The sequence below is a fragment of the Mesoplodon mirus genome (assembly GCF_964341445.2).
Source record: "Mesoplodon mirus genome assembly, chromosome: 2".
Classification (NCBI taxonomy): Eukaryota; Metazoa; Chordata; class Mammalia; order Artiodactyla; family Ziphiidae; genus Mesoplodon; species Mesoplodon mirus.
Genome location: NC_138977.1, coordinates 88,289,473 through 88,310,421, shown reverse-complemented (window position 1 = coordinate 88,310,421; position 20,949 = coordinate 88,289,473). Strand labels below are relative to the sequence as shown.

Here is a 20,949-nt window from a genome sequence, read left to right as displayed (position 1 = left end):
TACAACAACACATTAAAAGGATCATACACCAAGATCAAGTGGGATTTATCCCAGGGATGCAAGGATTCTTCAATATATGCAAATCAATCAGTGTGATACACCATTTTAACAAACTGAAGAAGAAAAACCATATGATCATCTCAATAGATGCAGAAAAAGCTTTTGACAAAATTCAACACCCATTTATGATAAAAACTCTCCAGAAAGTGGGCCTAGAGGGAACCTACCTCAACATAATAAAGGCCATATAAGACAAACCCACAGCAAACATCATTCTCAATGGTGAAAAACTGAAAGCATTTCCTCTAAGATCAGGAACAAGACAAAGATGTCCACTCTCACCACTATTATTCAACATAGTTTTGGAAGTCCTAGCCACGGCAATCAGAGAAGAAAAAGAAATAAAAGGAATACAAATTGGAAAAGAAGAATTAACTGTCAGTGTTTGCAGATGACATGATACTATACATAGAGAATCCTAAAGATGCCACCAGAAAACTACTAGAGCTGATCAATGAATCTGGTAAAGTTGCAAGATACAAAACTAATGCACAGACATCTCTTGCATTCCTATACACTAATGATGAAAAATCTGAAAGAGAAATTAATGAAACACTCCCATTTACCATTGCAACAAAAAGAATAAAATACCTAGGAATAAACCTAACTAGGGAGACGAAAGACCTGTATGCAGAAAACTATAAGACATTGATGAAAGAAATTAAAGATGATATGAACAAATGGAGAGATATACCATGTTCTTGGACTGGAAGAACCAACATTGTGAAAATGACTATACTACCCAAAGCAATCTACAGATTCAAGGCAATCCCTATCAAATTACCAATAGCATTTTTTACAGAACTAGAACAAAAAATCTTAAAATTTGTATGAAGACACAAAAGACCCCGAATAGCCAAAGCAGTCTTGAGGGAAAAAAACAGAGCTGGAGGAATCAGACTCCCTGACTTCAGACTATACTACAAAGCTACAGTAATCAAGACAATATGGTACTGGCACAAAAACAGAAACACAGATCAATGGAACAGGATAGAAAGCCCCCAGATAAACCCACACACCTATGGTCAACTAATCTATGACAAAGGAGGCAAGGATATACAATGAAGAAAAGACAGTCTCTTCAATAAGTGGTGCTGGGAAAACTGGACAGCTACATGTAGAAGAATGAAATTAGAACAATCCCTAACACCATACACAAAAATAAACTCAAAGTGGATTAGAGACCTAAATGTAAGACCAGACACTATAAAACTCTTAGAGGAAAACATAGGAAGAATACTCTTTGACATAAATCACAGCAAGATCTTTTTTGATCCACTTCCTAGAGTAATGGAAATAAAAACAAAAATAAACAAATGGGACCTAATGAAACTTAAAAGGTTTTGCACAGCAAAGGAAACCATAAACAAGACAAAAAGACAACCCTCAGAATGGGAGAAAATACTTGCAAATGAATCAACAGACAAAGGATTAATCTCCAAAATTTACAAGCAGCTCATGCAGCTCAATATTAAAAAAACAAACAACCCAATCCAAAAATGGACAGAAGACCTAAATAGACCTTTCTCCAAAGAAGACATACAGATGGCCAAGAAGTACATGAAAAGCTGCTCACCATCACTAATTATTAGAGAAATGCAAATCAAAACTACACTGAGGTATCACCTCACACCAGTTAGAATGGGCATCATCAGAAAATCTACAAAGAACAAATGCTAGAGAGGGTGTGGAGGAAAGGGAACCCTCTTGCACTGTTGGTGGGAATGTAAATTGATACAGCCACCATGGAGAACAGTATGGAGGTTCCTTATGAAACTAAAAATAGAATTACCATATGATCCAGCAATCCCACTACTGGGCATATACCCAGAGAAAACCATAATTCAAAAAGACACATGCTTCCCAATGTTCACTGCAGCACTATTTACAATAGCCAGGTCTTGGAAGCAACTTAAATGCCCATCAACAGACGAATGGATAAAGAAGATGTGGTACATATATACAATGGAATATTACTCAGCCATAAAAAGGAACAAAATTGGGTCATTTGTTGAGACGTGGATGGATCTAGAGACTGTCATACAGAGTAAATTAAGTCAGAAAGAGAAAAACAACTATCGTATATTAACACATATATGTGGAACCTAGAAAAGTGATACAGATGAACTGGTTTGTAGGGCAGAAATTGAGACACAGATATAGAGAACAAACGTATGGACACCAAGGCAGGTAAGTGGCGAGGGGGTGGTGGTGGGATGAAATGGGAGATTGGGATTGACATGTATAGACTGATGTGTATAAAATTGATGACTAATAAGAACCTACTGTCTAAAAAAATAAAACAAAATTCAAACAAACAGACAAAAAGATAAGGTTAGTAACTTAAATAGGACATTCAGAATTTTAAAGCTGGAAAAAAACTCTTAAGTATCCAACTAAATATTTTATAAACAAGAAAACTGAGATTCAGGACATTGACTTACCCAGTATTACACATCAAATCAGTGGCAGCTCATTAAAAATAAACCAGCTTATTCTCTCCACTACCATTTTATTACTTACATACATATATAGGCTTTCATTAATTTCTAAATTATGTCATGATTTATGAATTTGTCATAAATTAGTTAAATCAATTTGAATACAAGATTTTATGCCTGCTAAGATTTTATATTATAGTATCCTTAGACATTAAAATAACCAAGATTTATTCAGATTTATATCTATCTGAAAAGTTTCTCAGCTAATTTTTAGGATCTGCCCTATTGTTTCAGTTTCATCCAAGAAGAGCCATAATCACTCACAATGGCCTACTCTTTACAGTGATACTTTATAAAAGCAATACAAGAAATTATTCATTTCAGGGGTTTAAATATTTACAAGGAGAGCATACTTGAGAAAAGAGCATGAACAGAAACTGACAAACTGCAAATAAATAGAAAAAAATATATTTTCAACTTCACTAGTAACCAATCTAAGAAAAGCAGTTAGTAATTTTTTCCTTGAGTGTAGCAAGGAGTTTCTTTATTCATGGTGTTCAATGAAGCCAAGTTTTCATATAGTGCTGGGGAAGTCTAACCTGCTTTTAATTTTCTGGAGCCAAAAGGTATTAAGTTTTAAAAATGTTCATTCTTTTTGGCCCTGAGTAGAAAGCTGATCAACTCAGCACTGGAAAGCACACTAGCCCAAATGTCCAGATAAAGATAAATTGTTAAATCGTGGTATATCTAAATGGAAATATACTACAGCTATTAAAATAATGTTTAAATAAATTTGATAAGCAAGAAAATTTTTAAAGTTTATAAGGTATTTTGTTTTTGGGGTTTTTTTTTTTTTTTTTTTTGGCCATCCCCTGTAGCTTGCAGGATCCCAGTTCCCTGACCAGGGACTGAACCTGGGCCCCTGGCAGTGAGACTGCAGAGTGAAAACCACTGGACTACTGGGGAATTCCCTATAAGGTTTTAAACCATGATTTAGACCTGTATATAAGTATGATCTCAAACAGAATATATGTGTGTGTGTGTGTATCTATTTATATATATAAATTTGGAATTAAATATTTTTTAAAACTCTAACACTGGTTATTTTGAGGCAATATATTAGCAGATGATTTTAAAGTATCATTTGTAACTCTCTTTTATTTTTATTTTTTTTTTACCATGAACATATGTATTTAGTTTATAATTAAAAGACAGATCTTTATTTAATCAAAAACTATTCCAAAACTCTAATCACACAAAACCTATCCAACTTCATTTAATCATGAAGCCTATGCTTATGGTGGAGAAAAGGATAGACAGAAGTTAATGTGTTGCTTGTAAATGTAGCGAAAAGGTGCAATACTTTAAGTTTTTGTTTTAAGAACAGCCTTAAAAAGTGCAAAACAAGCATGCTGCCTCAATACTGAAAAAGAACATTCACATCCAAGTCCACAAGCAGCATGTGTATGTACTACTAATAATTTTCCATATTATATCAGAGAAAACAAGAAAAACATAATTGCGTATATAAACTTCATTGTAAAGGCAATGTATATATGTGTCCTTGCCAAAAAGTTCTGAATGTAATTAAAAATGTTGCAAAGCCAACTAAAGCATTCAGGTCTCTTTTGGACAAAAGACAATTACTAAAAATATCTAACAGATATGGCTGGTTACGTTTTTAAGAGAGAGCTTACTTATATGGCTACATGGTTTTAGGAGATTTTCTTCTTAATGAAATTTAGGTTTGAAACAGAATTTAAATGATATTCTGCAAAAGAAAGTTCAGATAATTGTTACAGTAAAATATTTTATACTTATGTAGACGATACATGTTTCTAGATATCAAAGTAATCTCAAAACCTCAAAAACAAGTCTGTTATGCTTCTCACATATCACCTTCATTGCTCTTTATTTTAGAAATTAAAGTCAGTGGGGGAAAAACACAGTTGTAGATCAGGTTTTAATTCCTACTTAAGAAACTATTTCAAGATTCTTTCTGCTGATTCCTAATATTTTCATGACATGACCAATCTACAATATTATGAAGTGACCATGTTCAACATCACATGGGCCTGATAGAGTAAAGAAAGCTGACAAACAAAATTTCCAGCAATAAATGAGAGAATCTGACCTGACTAAATCTAAAATGCATTAAAAGAATATAGCCTAGGGGCTTCCCTGGTGGCGCAGTGGTTGAGAATCTGCCTGCCAATGCAGGGGACACGGGTTCAATCCCTGGTCTGGGAAGATCCCACATGCTGCGGAGCAACTAAGCCCGTGCACCACAGCTACTGAGCCTGCACGTCTGGAGCCTGTGCTCCGCAACAAGAGAGGCTGCCACAGTGAGAGGCCCGCGCACCGCAATGAAGAGTGGTCCCCGCTTGCCGCAACTGGAGAAAGCCCTCGCACAGAAATGAAGCCCCAACACAGCCAAAAATAAATAAATTAATTAAAAAGAAAAATCTTTCTAAAAAGAATATAGCCTATGTTGAATACAGATGCAGTATGGAAACACTTTTATGCTGGGACCCTATATAGAATTAACTGATAACAATTTTAATGCTCACAGTAGGAATCAATATTATTCCCCACCTCTACAAAGACACTCAGGGAAAACTTGATTTCCTAAACACAAACTCTCTGAGAGTCATAAGGATTCACATCTGCTTCTTTTAACCATCCTCCAAAAATATACCCAAGATCAAAGGATGGGAAAAAAGATTCCCCCTTTCTCCCCTTATGAAAAAAAGTTCTCTTTTTTTTTTTTTTTTTTTGCGGTACACGGGCCTCTCACTGTTGTGGCCTCTCCCGCTGCAGAGCACAGGCTCCAGACGCGCAGGCTCAGCGCCATGGCTCATGGGCCCAGTCGCTCCACGGCATGTGGGATCTTCTTGGACCAGGGCACGAACCCGTGTCCCCTGCATCGGGAGGTGGACTCTCAATCACTGCGCCACCAGGGAAGCCAAATGTTCATTTTATTTATGTTTTGGGAAGGGAATTTGTTGCCAGGAAGTAAATAATAACATAAAACCAGTCAACACAAATATTTAAGTACTGATATTAAACACTGTCTTTTTGGACTGTTTTGTAAGTTTTGTGTCTTAAATTAATGGTTATTGAAGCCAGTTCAGTGGTATCACAGAGTTATTTGAAATGGTATACAGAAAAGTCAATGGAATCATCTTTCCTACAGGCCTTTTAAAGTAGACCAGCCAGGTCTTCCCTGGTGGCGCAGTGGTTAAGAATCCACCTGCTTGGGCTTCCCTGGTGGCGCAGTGGTTGAGAGTCTGCCTGCCGATGCAGGGGACACGGGTTCGTGCCCCGGTCTGGGAAGATCCCACATGCCGCGGAGCGGCTGGGCCCGTGAGCCATTGCCGCTGAGCCTGCGCGTCCGGAGCCTGTGCCCCGCAACGGGAGAGGCCACAACAGTGAGAGGCCCACGTACCGCAAAAAAAAAAAAAAAAAAAAAAAAGAATCCACCTGCCAATGCAGCGGACGCGGGCTCGAGCCCTGGTTCAGGAAGATCCCACATGCCACAGGCAACTAAGCCCGTGTGCCACAACTACTGAGCCTGCGCTCAAGAGCCTGTGAGCCACAACTACTGAGTCCACGTGCCTAGAGGCCATGCCCTGCAACAAGAGAAGCCACCATGATGAGAAGCCCGCGCACCGCAACAAAGAGTAGCCCCTGCTCACCACAACTAGAGAAAAGCCCGCGTGCAGCAACAAAGACCCACTTCAGCCAAAAATAAAATAAATTAAAAAAAAACATTCACTAAAAAAAGTAAAATAAAGTAGACCAGCCAAAGAAATTTTGAGAAAAAAGAACAAAGCTGGAGGCATCATGATCCTTGACTTCAGACTATACTACAAAGCAGCAGCAATCAAAAGAGTATGGACTGGCCCAAAAACAGACACATAGATCAGTGGAATAGAATAGAGCGCCCAGAAATAACCCCACACACATATGGTCAATTAATCTGTGACAAAGGAGGCAAGAATATACAACGTAGAAAAGACAATCCCTTCAATAAGTGGTGCTGGGATAACTGGACAGCTACACGTAAAAGAATGAAATTAGAACATTTTCACACACCATATATAAAATAAACTAAAAATGGATCAAAGTCCTAAATGATATTTATTTGGATCTGTCTCCTAAGGCAAAGGAAACAAAAGCAAAAATAAACAAATGGGACCTAACTAAACTTAAAAGCTTTTGCACAGTAAAGGAAACCATCAACAAAATGAGAAGACAACACACTGAATGGGAGAAAATATTTACAAATGATATGACCAATAAGCAGTCAATATCTAAAATATATAAACAGCTCATACAGCTCAATATAAAGAAAAAAACCAATCCAATCAAAAATGGGCAGAAGGCTTGAACAGACATTTTCCCGAAGAAGACGAGATTGCTAACAGGCATGTGAAAAGATACTCAACATCACTAATCAGAGAAATGCAAATTAAAACCACAATAAGGTATCACCTCACACCTGTTAGGATGGCTATCACCAAAAAGTCTACAAATAACAAATGTCGGTGAGGATGTGGAGAAAAAGCAACCCTAGTACACTGTTGGTGGGAATGTAAATTCATGCAGCCACTATGGAAAACAGTATGGAGTTTCCTCAAAAAACTACCATATGATCCAGCAATTCCACTCCTGGGTATACATCTAAAGAAAATGAAAACACTAATTCAAAAAGATACATGCACCCCAATGTTCATAGCAGCATTATTTATAATAGCCAAATTATGGAAGCAACCTAAGTGTCCATCAACAGATGAACTGATAAAGATGTGGTATATATATAAAAACACACACACACAAAAACACACAATGGAATATTACTCAGCCATAAAAAATAATGAAATTCTGTTATTTGCAACAACATGGATGGACCTACAGGGTATTAAGCTATTAGGTCAGGCAGAGGAAGACAAATTCTGTATATTATCACTTATATGTGGAATCCAAGAAATAAAAAAGGAATGAATATAACAAAATAGAAACAGACTCACAGATATAGAGAACAAATTAGTGGTTACCAGTGGGGAGAGGGAAGGGAAAGGGGCAAGATAGAGGTAGGGGATTAAGAAGTATAAATTACTATATATAAAATAAATAAGCTACAAGGATATACTGTACAGCACAGAGAATATAGTCAATATATTATAACAACTTTAAATGGAGTATAATCTATAAAAATATTGAATCACTATGTTGTACATCTGAAACTAATACAATATTTTATTTTTTATTTATTTTTTGCGGTACGCGGGGCTCTCACTGTTGTGGCCTCTCCCGTTGCGAGCACAGGCTCCGGATGCGCAGGCTCAGCGGCCATGGCTCACGGGCCCAGCCGCTCCACGGCATGTGGGATCTTCCCGGACCGGGGCACGATCCCGTGTCCCACTGCATCGGCAGGCGGACTCTCAACCGGCAGGCGGACTCTCAACCGGCAGGCGGACTCTCAACCGCTGCGCCACCAGGGAAGCCCTAATACAATATTTTAAATCAATTGTATTTCAATTAAAAACTAAAATAACAAAAGAATAAGACAGAAGGAAAACAAAGAAAGAAAACAGACCAGGCACTTGCCTGCCAAACAGTGAATATGGCCTGCTCTTCTAGGATCTTAAGCCTAAGCCTGTGTCCTCAGACTACCACAGGTCAGAGTCACCTGGAGAGCTTGTGAAAACACAGATTCCACCCACTACACACACGCTCTCATTCCAATTTGATTCAATCAGTCTGCAGTGGGGCCTGTGAATTTGCAGTTCTAATAAATTGGAGTGATGCTGATGCTCCTGGGGACCAGACTTTGAAAACCATTGACCTAGGCAATTCAAATTTGCTCTGAAGAGACTTATTTTTTTGTACCTTTTTAAAAATTTATTTTTTACTGTAGTTGATTTACAATATTGTGTTAGTTTCAGGTGTACAGCAAAGTGATTTAATCATATATACATATACACATCCATTTTAAAAATTCTTCTCTATTATAGGTTATTACAAGATATTGCATATCGTTCCCTGTGCTAGTCAGTAAATTCTTGTTTATCTATTTTATGTTAGTAGTGTGTACCTGTTAATCTCATACTCCTAATTTATCCCTCCCCCCACTCCTTCCCCTTTGGTAACTATAAGTTTGTTTTCTATGTCTGTGAGTCTGTTTTGATGGGACTTATTTTTAATTTCAAAGTATATTTTCTCCATGAAAAAGTGTATTTTTTCCATTACTATTAAATATCATTTTAATGCAATTATTCATTTATATCCCAATGATGCCTATATTATTGTTTTAAAATAACAGTGAAACTACTTTTTTATACACAAAAAATAGGACAATTATTTTCTGGATTAGTCACCACAGAAATTTGTAAAAAGCAAAAGAAAATAAAATGCTTAAAAGACTAAGGATAAAAAAAGAAAAAAGAAATTGGGAAGTGGAGTCATTTCTAGCTAAAATGGAAAGAATTTAGGCACTGAAAGATGGTATATACTCATAAAACTAAATAGCCTACATCAAATGTTTTCCAAAGGCCTCTTGCAGATCATTAACCTGAGCTGTGAAATATAAACCAAATAAACAAAAAGGCTAAAATTTTTAAGTATGTGGCATTACCGGATAGATGATGAAGACAGGCATTATTTTAGTTGAACTATTAAATAATATTTCTGTATAATGAATGAGAGGTTTAATTAATTTCTAAAAACTATTTAAAGATTCAATTCTGGAAGCATTTGGGTCACTTAAAATATGATATAAATATTCCATAGAAAAGTATTATTTCACTGTGGATAAAAATTACTTCAGCACATTACCTAAAGTAACAAAAGCATAGATTATATATGTCAATTACTTAAATTGTCTCAACACATATACACTTAACCCTTGAACAACATGGGTTTGAACTGTGTAAGTCAACTTATACGCTGATCTTTTTATCAATAAATACAGTACTACACCATCCATGGTTGGCTGAATCATGGAACCGAGGATATGAGGGCCAACTATGGGACCTGAGCATCTGTGGATTTTGGTATCCATGGTGGGTTCTGGAACCAACCCCCCACAGATAAGGAGGGACGACTGTATTTAAATTGTCACCAAGGCTTCCAAGTATTACTAAGTATAGTATACAAACAGCAACAAGAGACAGATGAAAGTTACAAATGATATTAAAAAGAAGTGGATAGTGTTCGCTGGAATTATAAATTGGATTCATGATAAGTGGTCAGTTCCAATAATTACTAGATGCTCTCCACCCTTCAAAACATATCCATTTTGAATTAGAAGTGATATTATAATCAGTTGTTTTCAAAACAACAAATGCATCTGCAGTCAGTAGAAAGAACACAAGCTCTAAAATGTTCAAATGATACTGATGCTCAGTCAGATTCACAGTCAGCCACCTACCACAAGCTCTTTGCCTTTCTGAGCCTCAGTTTCCACATCTGTAAAGTGGAAATAAGGTCACATACCTCACAAAGTTTTGTAAGGAGGTTTATAAAATCAAAGTATCAGCACTGTGCCTAGCACATTGGAAGTGCTCAACAACTTCATTCTTTCAACTAATGCTTGTTGAGCTCCTACTATATGCCACGCATTGTAACAGATAACAGAGATAAATCAAGGAACAAAATAGAAAAAAACCTTTGCCTTCTAAAGGAGCTTACCTTCTCGTGTTCATTTCCTTTACTTTGTCTTAGGCACAGTGCTGTTTCTTTGAGAATGAATAAACATGCCCAGAACAGGTCAAAATACTTAATTCACAGAAAAAGATAACACTAGGGTAATCGTGTAGCACATACATTTAGGGAAATAGAATATCCTATGAGAATGCATGACATGAGGTTGGAAGACAGAAAGGGAGAAGAGAGTAGGCATCCCAAAAGAGAATTTTAAGTGAGTCTTGGGAAATATTGAGAAACTGACAGAAGAGATTTGTAGATTTTAGAAAAGGAAATATTATGAATAAAGGCAAGGAGGCTAGAAACCCCTATAACCCAGTGTTAGGTAACACTGAGTATTTCAACATGGCTGGATATTCAAATACGAATTAAGAAAGGATGGGAAATTAAGAAGGAAATCTAGTCATAATAAGTCTTTACCTACTAAGATGAAGAATTTATATTTAGATTAAAGGAAATGGGAAGTCAAAGATATTTGAGAAGGTGTGACATGATGTGGACATTTAAAGGATTTCTTTGCAAGAGGCATAAAAGACAGATTGGAATGGGGGAGAAAAGGCAGGGAGACTAGACTGAAAAAACTGAGTAATGTGCTTCAGAGCACAGTTTACCAGTAAGCTAACAAGGGGTGGAATTAGAGATTTCCAAATGTATCTCTGAGTGCACCTTGATGACACAGCAACACCAAAAGCTGGAGAGGGCAACACTGCAACAACCTGGCATGAGCCACACTCTCATTTTCCCCACTTGGCTCTATCCCTCCTGTACTGTTTCCACTCCTGTCCTCTGCTTGTTACCAATACTGCATTCTTAATACAACCTACCTTATCCACACATGCCTATCATCACCCCACCCATCCTGACTATGACCCAAATGAAGCAGGCAAAAAATGTGACAAATTGGGCAGCAAGGACCACCAGACCCCATCTTTTGCACTAGCCTGGCTCAAAATGAAATGTATTAATTTGGGAGAAGAAAGTCAGTTTAGGACTCACAGTAAGAATTACTTTTCAAAATTCCCTTGACTTATCGAAAGCATTCCTTTTTTCTCTCAGTGCTTGGTTTAGGAATCTTAAAAGTATAATAATGCTTCAGATTTAGGTATAAGGAATCTGATGGATGGTAGAGGAGGAAGATCCTAAGCTCACCTCCTCCCACAGATACACCAAAAGAACAACTCTCTCTGGGAATGACCTGAAGACTAGCAGAACAGCTCTTCTATAATTAAGGCTACTAAACAAACAAATAAACAAACCACACACACATTGAGACAGAGATGAGGGCAGAGATGTGGTCTACTCAGGACCCACACCTCTGGTGGGCAACCCACAAGCAAAAGGGAATATTACAAACTCAGAGGTCCTCCCTAAGGAGTGAGGGGTTCAAGCCCCACATTGGGCACCCCAACCTTGGGCACCAGCACCAGGAAGACGAGTCCCGTTAACTGGTTTCGAAAACCAGCAAGGCTTATGACCAGTAGAGCTGGAGGGCTGTAGGAAACCAAGACTCTGCTCTTAAAGGGCACGTGCACACACTTACTCAATTTGGGTACCAGCCCAGAGGCAGTAGATTGAAAAATGTCTGGTGCTCTAGCCAGCCTGCCAAGACCACCCCAGCATGCCCACCCCACCCCCAGCTCACACCAGACTCCAGCCACTGCCCCCACCAACCCCAAGGCAGCAGCCCCCAACTGCCTTGGGAGAAGCTCCAGCCTGCACTGGGCTCAGGCTCCAGCCCCAGCCCCAAAGCAGTGGCACCCAGTGTGCTCCAGAGAAGCATCAGCTCATAGCTGCTTCAGCTACAGCCCTTCCACCAAAGCCACCAGGTACACACAATTTGCACAGGGACACTCTTCCACAAAGACACAACTTCAAAACAAGGAGAGGTAACTGTTTTGCCTAATTCATAGAGACAAACACAAAGTCAAACAAAATGAGAAGACAGAGGATATATTCCAAGCCAAAGAACAAGACACATCATCCAGACAGAAAAATCAATAAGGAAACACTGGCCTTAAACAACATATTAGACCAGATAAGCTTAATATATGCAGAACATTCCATTCAAACACAGAAGGATACACATTCTTTTCAAGTGCACATAGAACATTCTCCAGGATAGATCCCATGCTAGACCATAAAACAAGTCTCAATAAATTTAAGAAAACTGAAATCATATCAAGCAGCTTTTCTGACCACAAAGGTATGCTATAAATCAATTATAGGGAAAAAATGGAAAAGATACAAACATTTGGAAATTAAACAACATGCTACTAAGAAAACCAATGGGTCAATGAAGAAATCAAAGAGGAAATTTAAAAATACCTTGGATGAATGAAAACAGAAAACACTAATTCACAAAGATACATGCACCTCAATGGTCACTGAAGCATTATTTACAATAGCCAAGATATGAAAGCAACCTAAGTGTTCCTCAATAGATGAATAAAAAAAATGTGGTATATATGCACAATGGAAGATTACTCAGCCGTAAAAAAAAATAATGAAATCTTGTCATTTGTGACAACAGGGATGGTCCTAGAGGGTATTATGCTTGTAAACTAAGTCAGATAGAAAAAGACAAATACTGTATATTTTCACTTATATGTGAAATCTAATAAATCAATGAACAAATATAACAAAGCAGAAACAGACTCACAGATATAGAGAACAAACTAATGGTTGCCAGAGGGGAGGGGAGGGGGAATGGATGAAACAGGTGAAGAGGATTAAGAGGTGCAAACTACCAGTTATAAATGTCACAGGGATACAATGTACAGCACAGGGAATACAGTCAATGATATTGTAATAATTTCATATGGTGCATAATGTAGAAAAATATTGAATCACTATCTTGTACACCTGAAACTAATACGGTATTGTAAGTCAACTATACTTCAATAAATTTTTTCTTAAAATGATTCAGGCATTTTTCTAACCTGGCAGTTAGACATGCTAATTTGTTGGCTGAAGGACATCGCAGATTAGTAGACAGAATCTTTGTCATGAAAACATCTGAGAATACCTGTCTATGAAAGACTTTAGTGAAGAAGAAAGGCTAATTAAAATTTTTACTAGAACCTTCTGTATATTATAGTCTGTAAGGGGAAGGAGAATGCTTAAACATAGTGCTAAGGAATTATGAGTACTATAAACTGAAGAAAGACTTCACAATGTTTTTGGATAATTTAAAACTAATTTTCACCTTATAACCAAGATACTAAGATTTTTTTATTATTTATCCTACATAAAGAGTTGAAATTTTGTAAGTTCGTTTTGTAATGGAAATGCAGCTGTACTCATCTTCTTCATTCAGAATGGCCATAGATGGAATAAGTAGATTTTAGCAAAACAAATTAAGGAGTATTTAATTAAGGCTTATCAGCACGAGACCCTTGCAGATGTGATCAACAGGAAATGAAAAGGAATAAAGCTCAAATCAGTCAAACACTGGTTGTTATTTCAGAAAACAGCTGGGGGCGGAAGAGTGAATGTGACTAGAATAAGTTTTATCTTTTGATTTCCCTTATAATCCAAATATTCTCACCAGCAAATATAATTCAGAAACAATGAAACCTGACATGGAATTACACACAATGAGACTGTGGAGGCTTTGAGTAAAAGAGGGGAAAGATAATATTGTCTATGTGCTCTTCATTCTATGACAAATTGCTTCATTAGGATAGCAACGTTTTTCCCTGATAACTAAAATATATTCACTGTAGAAACTAAAGATTAATACCATGAAAAAAACCAGAAATCATCTATAATCCCACTACCCAATAAGTACTATTAACATTTGGTTTATTCTCCACAAATAGTTTCTATGCATAGACTGGATTTTCTTCAAAAGTAGGATATTATTTTGTAACTTACTTTCATTTTTTTCATGAACATTTTTCCATATCATTAGTCTTCCCAACAACCTCACACATTTTGATTTGCTTTCCATGTTTGTTAATTGTGATGTGTGAAAATAGAGTAACTTATTGCTATACTGTGTATTCCCTGATTAGGAGGTTAGTATACCTCTCCCCTAAACCTTAGAAAAGTCTTTCTTTTTCTTTGTGAATTGCCCATTTATGTCTATTTTTCTTTGGAGATCATTTTTATAGAGGTGTTCATCTAGCTCTCATTGCTTTTTATAATATCTTTCATAGGGCATACTGGCATTTATAGTATAGAGCTTACAGTTTGTCTTTTAATTTTGGTTATGGTATTTCTTGGCAATATTTTTCAAAATGGCATTTTTGTGATTATAAAAATAGTTGCTGTAGAGTATTTGAGAATATCAAGAAAAATAAAAAGCTACAACTCTACCACCTTAAAATCTACTTTTTTCTATGTGCTATATCAGTGGATTTACCCATTAATACAAACAGGAACTTGTATGCAAATGGAAAGCGACACAGTCTTGTTCAGTGTTTGTTAATTTAGAACAATGCCTGATATACAGTAAGAGCTTACTGAGTAAATAATATACCTATTTATTTCAAAGTTGCATTTTACACATTCAAGATAACAGTATTAAATCTTGCTCTTTTCACTTAATACATTACAAGGACCTTTCTAAATAATGAAATTTTTTCAAAACTATTTAGGAAACTGAATTTTATCAAAGCAGGTATATAATACCTTAATTTGTCTAAATATTTTTCTATTGGGGGCTTTATTTTGTTTCTAAGTTTTCCATATTACAGATAACACTAATGAACATATTTATAAATCTTCATATGGAATTCAGATGATTTCTGTAGGATATATTTCTAGACCTAGGATTATTGAGTCAAACTCTACAAACATTTGCAGGTTTTAATACATATTCCCATAGTACTACCTCTAATAGTTGGATGAATGCACCCTTCATTGAGCAGCACAAAAGAAGATTCCATTAAGGCCACACTCATTTATGAAACTAGTCCCACTATAACTTCGTACTCTAACAGTGATACTAGTTTTGTGAAAAGTATTGTTTCTATAACTAAGATGGTTTTTGAAATGAAATAAATCCATCCACAGTAGTAATGTCCATCTAAATTATCTGAGGCAAGCTCAAACAGATGAGTTTATTTGGGAATAGCAGAGGAATTGAAATTCACGACGCGTGAACTATAGCAAGCGACAGGTGAGTCCATTGAGGGTTCGGAATAGGCTGTGTTGATGGGCAGGGCATGTAAAGAGGGGAGAGTTCCATAAGAGTCTGTTAAAGTCAAAACAAATTGAGACCTGCTTTGAAAATTCCCTGAGCCGACAAAACCAGTCTAGTCATACAAGCAAAACTCAATTCAGCTCATTTTTTGCAACCAACCCGACCTGGATCATTTCTTCATTTCTTGCTCTGGAAACCATAAGAAAAAACTTTCCAAGACTGATATGAGGCAACCTCTGATTAACGTCCTAACATTTAAGAAATTTCCAATTTATCAATTTCTGTAAATCAGGCATTTATGGGAAATCAGTCTCTCAGTCTTTAAGTTTTGTTCTCCTAAAGGCACATGCAGGAGACTTTCCATTCTATCCATTTTAGATTGAAATTCTTTCACAATAGGAAGGGGAAAATGTTTTAAGAGAATACACTCATAACAAGCCCCTTCCAGGTGATAAGGAAATCTGCTCAGCTGCTAATGCTTTGGGTTTTGAGAATCCCCAAATGATCTTGTTCGTAGCATTTTCTTTGCTCTTCCCTCATTAAAAAGACTACTTTCAACTAGATCAGACAATAAGACCTGTAATGAAGGCTTGAATATGTGGACATTTTTACCTCTTAATTTTTAAAGTTAATTCTAAGTACATTCGTCTAACAGGTGAGTCATCTCTGATCTATTACAAATTATAATCAAATTCTGAGCATTTCCTCCATTTTACTGATATCAAAATAAATGATATCCTATTCAAATTCTATTTAGTCACTAAGCAATTGTATTGAATAAGTATTCAGTTCTTGGTATGCAAAGGTCAAACAGTCCTGACATCCTGTTTTAGACTGCTTAGATTCTCCATCTTTTTCATACAATTTAACACGTGTTAAATTGGCAGTTACACTGTTACTTTTTAAAACTCTAAAACTTTTTGAACGTTGGAGAGTTGTTTTTCAACATATATGGTATGATCTCCTTTTGATAAAAACAAACTATCTCAATGTAGGTATGCATTTGTAAAGGGAATAGAAGAGTCCAGAAAGAGCAGACATTACCTTTTGGGGTAGATTGGAGTGAGGGCTTGCACCTGGGCACTGAATGAGTTTACTGTTACAATGACCATGTATTACATATTGGCTCTAAACAAGTCACCAAATATCTTTTTATGATGGTACTCCTCACAGAAATGTGACCTAGCCTAATTTTAAAATAATTATCTCCTCTGGAGTCACTTTTCTGATACAGTAACATTGGCGGATAAGGAGCCCCCTATCCTTGTGGGTCGTCTTTCAACGTTGATTAGAGTCAGAGGCTTGCTCTCGGACTATGGAATTGTTTTTCTCCTTGGAAAGAACTAACGTGAAAAGAAGCAAGAAGAATCTTTGGTCTTATTTAGATAACATTCTAAACACCCGAGTTAACATACCCCTATGATTAAGAGTAGTTTAAATACATCATTTCTGAAGGCACAGGAAGCCCGACCCTCCAGAATGGAGGTTTCACTAACCAGCCAGATGTCTCTCTGCTGTATATAGTAAAGTATAATTACTTATTTTATAATTTAAGATAAAGGGTGCCCTAAACAACAATTAAGTTCTGCAAAGCTAGTGTTTGCGGGGAAGAACGCGGGCTTTTTGGTAGCGCTCCTGTAAAAACTATTTCTGACCAAGCTCCAACACAAACACCTTTTTCTTCCTAAGGAATCAACCCGTGGTTTATTTACTGGGTTAAAATTTCAACCCCCATTCTTTTCATTACCTTTGAGACGGAGCCAAAATTGCTTTAAACTGTTCGATTTCACAATGAGATGACAAAGGGTGTGTGTGCATAATTTATCTTTTCACAAAACCCAGCATTCAGGATAGATAAAATAATCCCTCTCCTGAAATCAAGAAACTGAAAATGGTGTAAGATTCTCTCTCTTTTTTTAAGTTCAGCAAAAGCCCTAAACTCCAGTTTTGAGGCACTGCATCCAACCTGAACACAATTACTGGGGGAGGGAGAGGAGAGAGAGAGACACAGAGAGTAAAGAAACAGAGAGGACGAGAGCGTGGGTTGTGAAACGGAAGGCAAGGAAACTGTCCAAGAGGCTCGCTGGTTCACCCTTACCAATTCCTCTCTGGGCACACATCACAGCATGATGATCACAAGTCCCAAGATGCAAGAGAAGAACCAAGCACAAATCCGGAGAATGGAGGCGGGTTATGCTTCTATGCCAGCCATTTGACTCTGAAGAAAAAAAAAAAAAAAATCACTTCTCAGACAACTCCCAAGCTCAGCTGCCGGAGCCGGAGCCCCGCCTGGGCAGAGCTGGCAACCCCTCCTCACTCCTTTCCTTCCCGCGTTCCTTCTGCCCCTGCTCGCCTTTCCGCCGGGATGCAGAGAGGCCGGAGCTCCAGAGAAAGGCCAATCGCTCGCCGCCCCACCTCTCGTGACGTCAGGGGTAGAGGGCGGGGCTGGCCGCCCGGGGGCTTCCCAGCTACAGCTGATGGACAGAGATTCCTGTCTGCCCACGGCAGTAGTCTCACTAGACCAGGACCTGACTGCTCTTGGGGTTTGGTTCGTGCTTGTGTCGCTGAAATTCTGTTTAACAGTTCACGCATTTACCTAGACTTGAAACGCTTGGCAGTTATTTTTTGGAGGGTAAAGGGGTCAAATCTAAACTTAATATTGTTGTTGTATAGCTAGAAAAGAAGTTGAGAAAAAGACCACAATTCTGATTTGGCTTTTTTTCTCACTCCTTGACCTTCTATTCCCTCCCTCACCCGGTGTAATGTGGCTTTGTCCTGCCATGGTCTGCTAGGTTAAAACTCACAGCTTTTAAAAAAAAAAATATTACTCCTAAGTAAATTCCAACAACCCATCTGGTCTCTCAAAACTTCCGACCGACTAAGTGCTGTGAGAAAGGGAAGGGCATGCAGAGAAGGCAGAACCAACAGTGGCAATAATTTGGACCAAATAGTAATAATCACTGGCTGCCAATTGTTCTCTCCCACAAAGATAAAGGAGGGGCAAATCTCTCCACAACTCTATTTTGTATCTCTATCTTCCGTTTTCTCAAATGTTTCTTAAATATGTGGCAAAAGTGAAGAAAACTAAATGACCTTACGAATGTTTCACGAATAACAAAGAGCCCATCAGGACGGACTGATGGAGCTGGGAGACTTGCAAACTCTCCCAGGCCAGGCTGGAGAGGCCAAACAAGTTCCTGCAGCTGCTGAGTAGATGCCGCTCCCATACAAGGAGAAACAAGTCCTGGGTGTGACTTCCTGCGACAGCTAATTCAGGAAAGCTCCTTTTTCAGGCAAGGGCAAATCTCTATAGAGCTTAGTCAATTCTGGGAATAAACCTGGCCTGACAGAGCAGACTGTCATTTACGTGGTCTCTGAAACTCCTGGCACTGGTAGCCCTTTTTGCAGTCATGTGACTCTCCCTTACATGATATAAAAGATGAAGCAGGGCTTCCCTGGTGGCACAGTGGTTGAGAGTCCGCCTGCCGATGCAGGGGACACAGGTTCGTGCCCCGGTCCGGGAAGATCCCACATGCCACGGAGCAGCTAGGCCCGTGAGCCATGGCCGCTGAGCCTGCGTGTCCGGAGCCTGTGCTCTGCAACGGGAGAGGCCACAACAGTGAGAGCCTCGTGTACTGCAAAAAAAAAAAAAAAAAAAAAAAAAAGAAGCAATTTTCCCATCTGATAGCCAACCTTCTTGAGGAGACAAAATTTAAGATGGGCCTTCCATGGTTTCCCAAATCAGCACTGATGCTGAAATAATCTCAGTGGAGGGCTTTCTTGGGAGGATGCATTCCGGGACAATTCAGGCAGGGAGCTGGTATTTGCAGCTTATTTGGATTGCTTAAATCAAGGGTTCTAACAAGCCACACATCAGAGTCAAATGAGGAGCTTGATGCCAAGGCCCCACCCAAGCCAATTAAACCTGAATCTCTGGGGATGGATTTCTGGCAATCTCTCTCTTTTTTGGGGTGGGGTGGTGGGTTGTTTGTTTAAAAGCTCTCCAAGTGATTCTAATCTGCAGCAAGGGTTTGAGAATTACTGGCTAAGATTTAAGTTGTCTTAGAGGAAAATCTACATTATATTCAAGTTTTAAAAATGCAGTAGCAGAATAATGTAAAACACTTTGTAATACAACTTATGCCTTATATATTTATATATTTGTACATTTAATATAAATGTAAAAATATGATGGTAAGATACACATCAAAATTGTTTACTCAGGGAAAGGATGGAAGAGTGAGGGGAACAGAAGAGTGAGGGGACATTACTACCTTTCCATTTGTTTCTGTATCATTTGACTGAACAAAAGAAGCATGTGTCCCATTTATGATTTAAATATATCTAATCAAGTTTTAAAAATTAATACTTATAAGTGAAATAAGTGAGGGAATTTAAGAGGTACAAACTTCCAGTTACAAAATAAATGAGTCACAGGGATGAAGTGTACAGCGTGGGGAATATAGTCAATAATAATGTAATATCTTTGTATGGTGATGAAGGTGGTCAAAAGGTGCAACCTTCTGCAATAACAAGATGACTAAATTCTAGGAATGTAATGAACAACATGACTAATATAAGTAAAACTGCTGTATGTTATATACATGAAAGTTGTTAAGAGCTAATCCTACCAGTTCTCATCACAAGGAAAAAAAAATTTTTCTTTTATTTTTCATCTATATGAAATGATGGATGTTCACTAAACTTATTGTGGTGATCATTTCATGATGTGTGTAAGTTAAATCATTATGCTGTACACCTTAAACTTATACAGTGCTGTATGTCACTTGTATCTCAATAAAATTGGAAGAAAAAATTAATACTTATGAATATCTTTGCAAATAACCACTATTAAAGTGAGCTTCAGTTTGTTTTTGCAAATGTTTCTCTAGTATTTAACATTTCTCATAGGATTGTTTCCATTCTGTTTTAAAAAAATCCATAAAATCTTTGATTTAATACATTGGCTACCAAAATGTAAGTATTAATCCATACACCACTGCCAAACTTAAAATATTTATTTTCTTAATTTCAGAAATATTTTCAAATTTTATGTGCCTATCTCATGAAGTTTTAGGAAAAAATTTAATATTCAAAGTATATAGTAGAGATGTAAGGAAATTTCATCTTTTCTAGTTGGAAAATTTATAATTAGTAGTATCTCAATATCAACAACTTCATAATTAATTGCCAGCAGGAAACGTGGCATAGTAGTCAAGTGCCTAGATTTAACCTGGCTTTAAATCTTAGCTCTGCAAATTTTAGATGTATATTCTCTAAGCCCCACAGGTAAAATGACTCCAATGATGTCTACCTCAGTGTTGTTAAGATTACATCAAGTCATATAGCTGAAGTGCTTATCACTGTGTAAAGCAAATAATAGGAACTTAGTAAGTGATAGTTATCAATTCACTGGCTTCTTCTTTCCCCTCTGTTAAACATACTCAAAGATTAGCATGGCAGCAGTGAACTAAGACTTTATCAGAAAACATTGTTTGTTTTAGAAAACAGAAATCATGATTCTTCCTGTGCTATGATACTTCTTATCCAGATAGATGTGAAAGAGAAATATATTCATTCTTTCAGGCC

At 37.4% G+C, this 20,949-nt stretch overlaps 1 protein-coding gene across 1 annotated transcript in view; it reads right to left on the bottom strand.

Annotated features, from left to right (window-relative positions):
- The window catches only part of ATP10D (ATPase phospholipid transporting 10D (putative)), a 129,544-nt gene extending 111,704 nt beyond the window's left edge, over positions 1-17,840 (bottom strand). Inside the window, exon 1 of the mRNA XM_082638468.1 lies at positions 17,459-17,840. The gene's annotated coding sequence lies outside the window, so the exon portion shown is untranslated. The remainder of the gene's footprint in view (positions 1-17,458) is intronic.
- Positions 17,841-20,949: the final 3,109 nt, after the last annotated feature.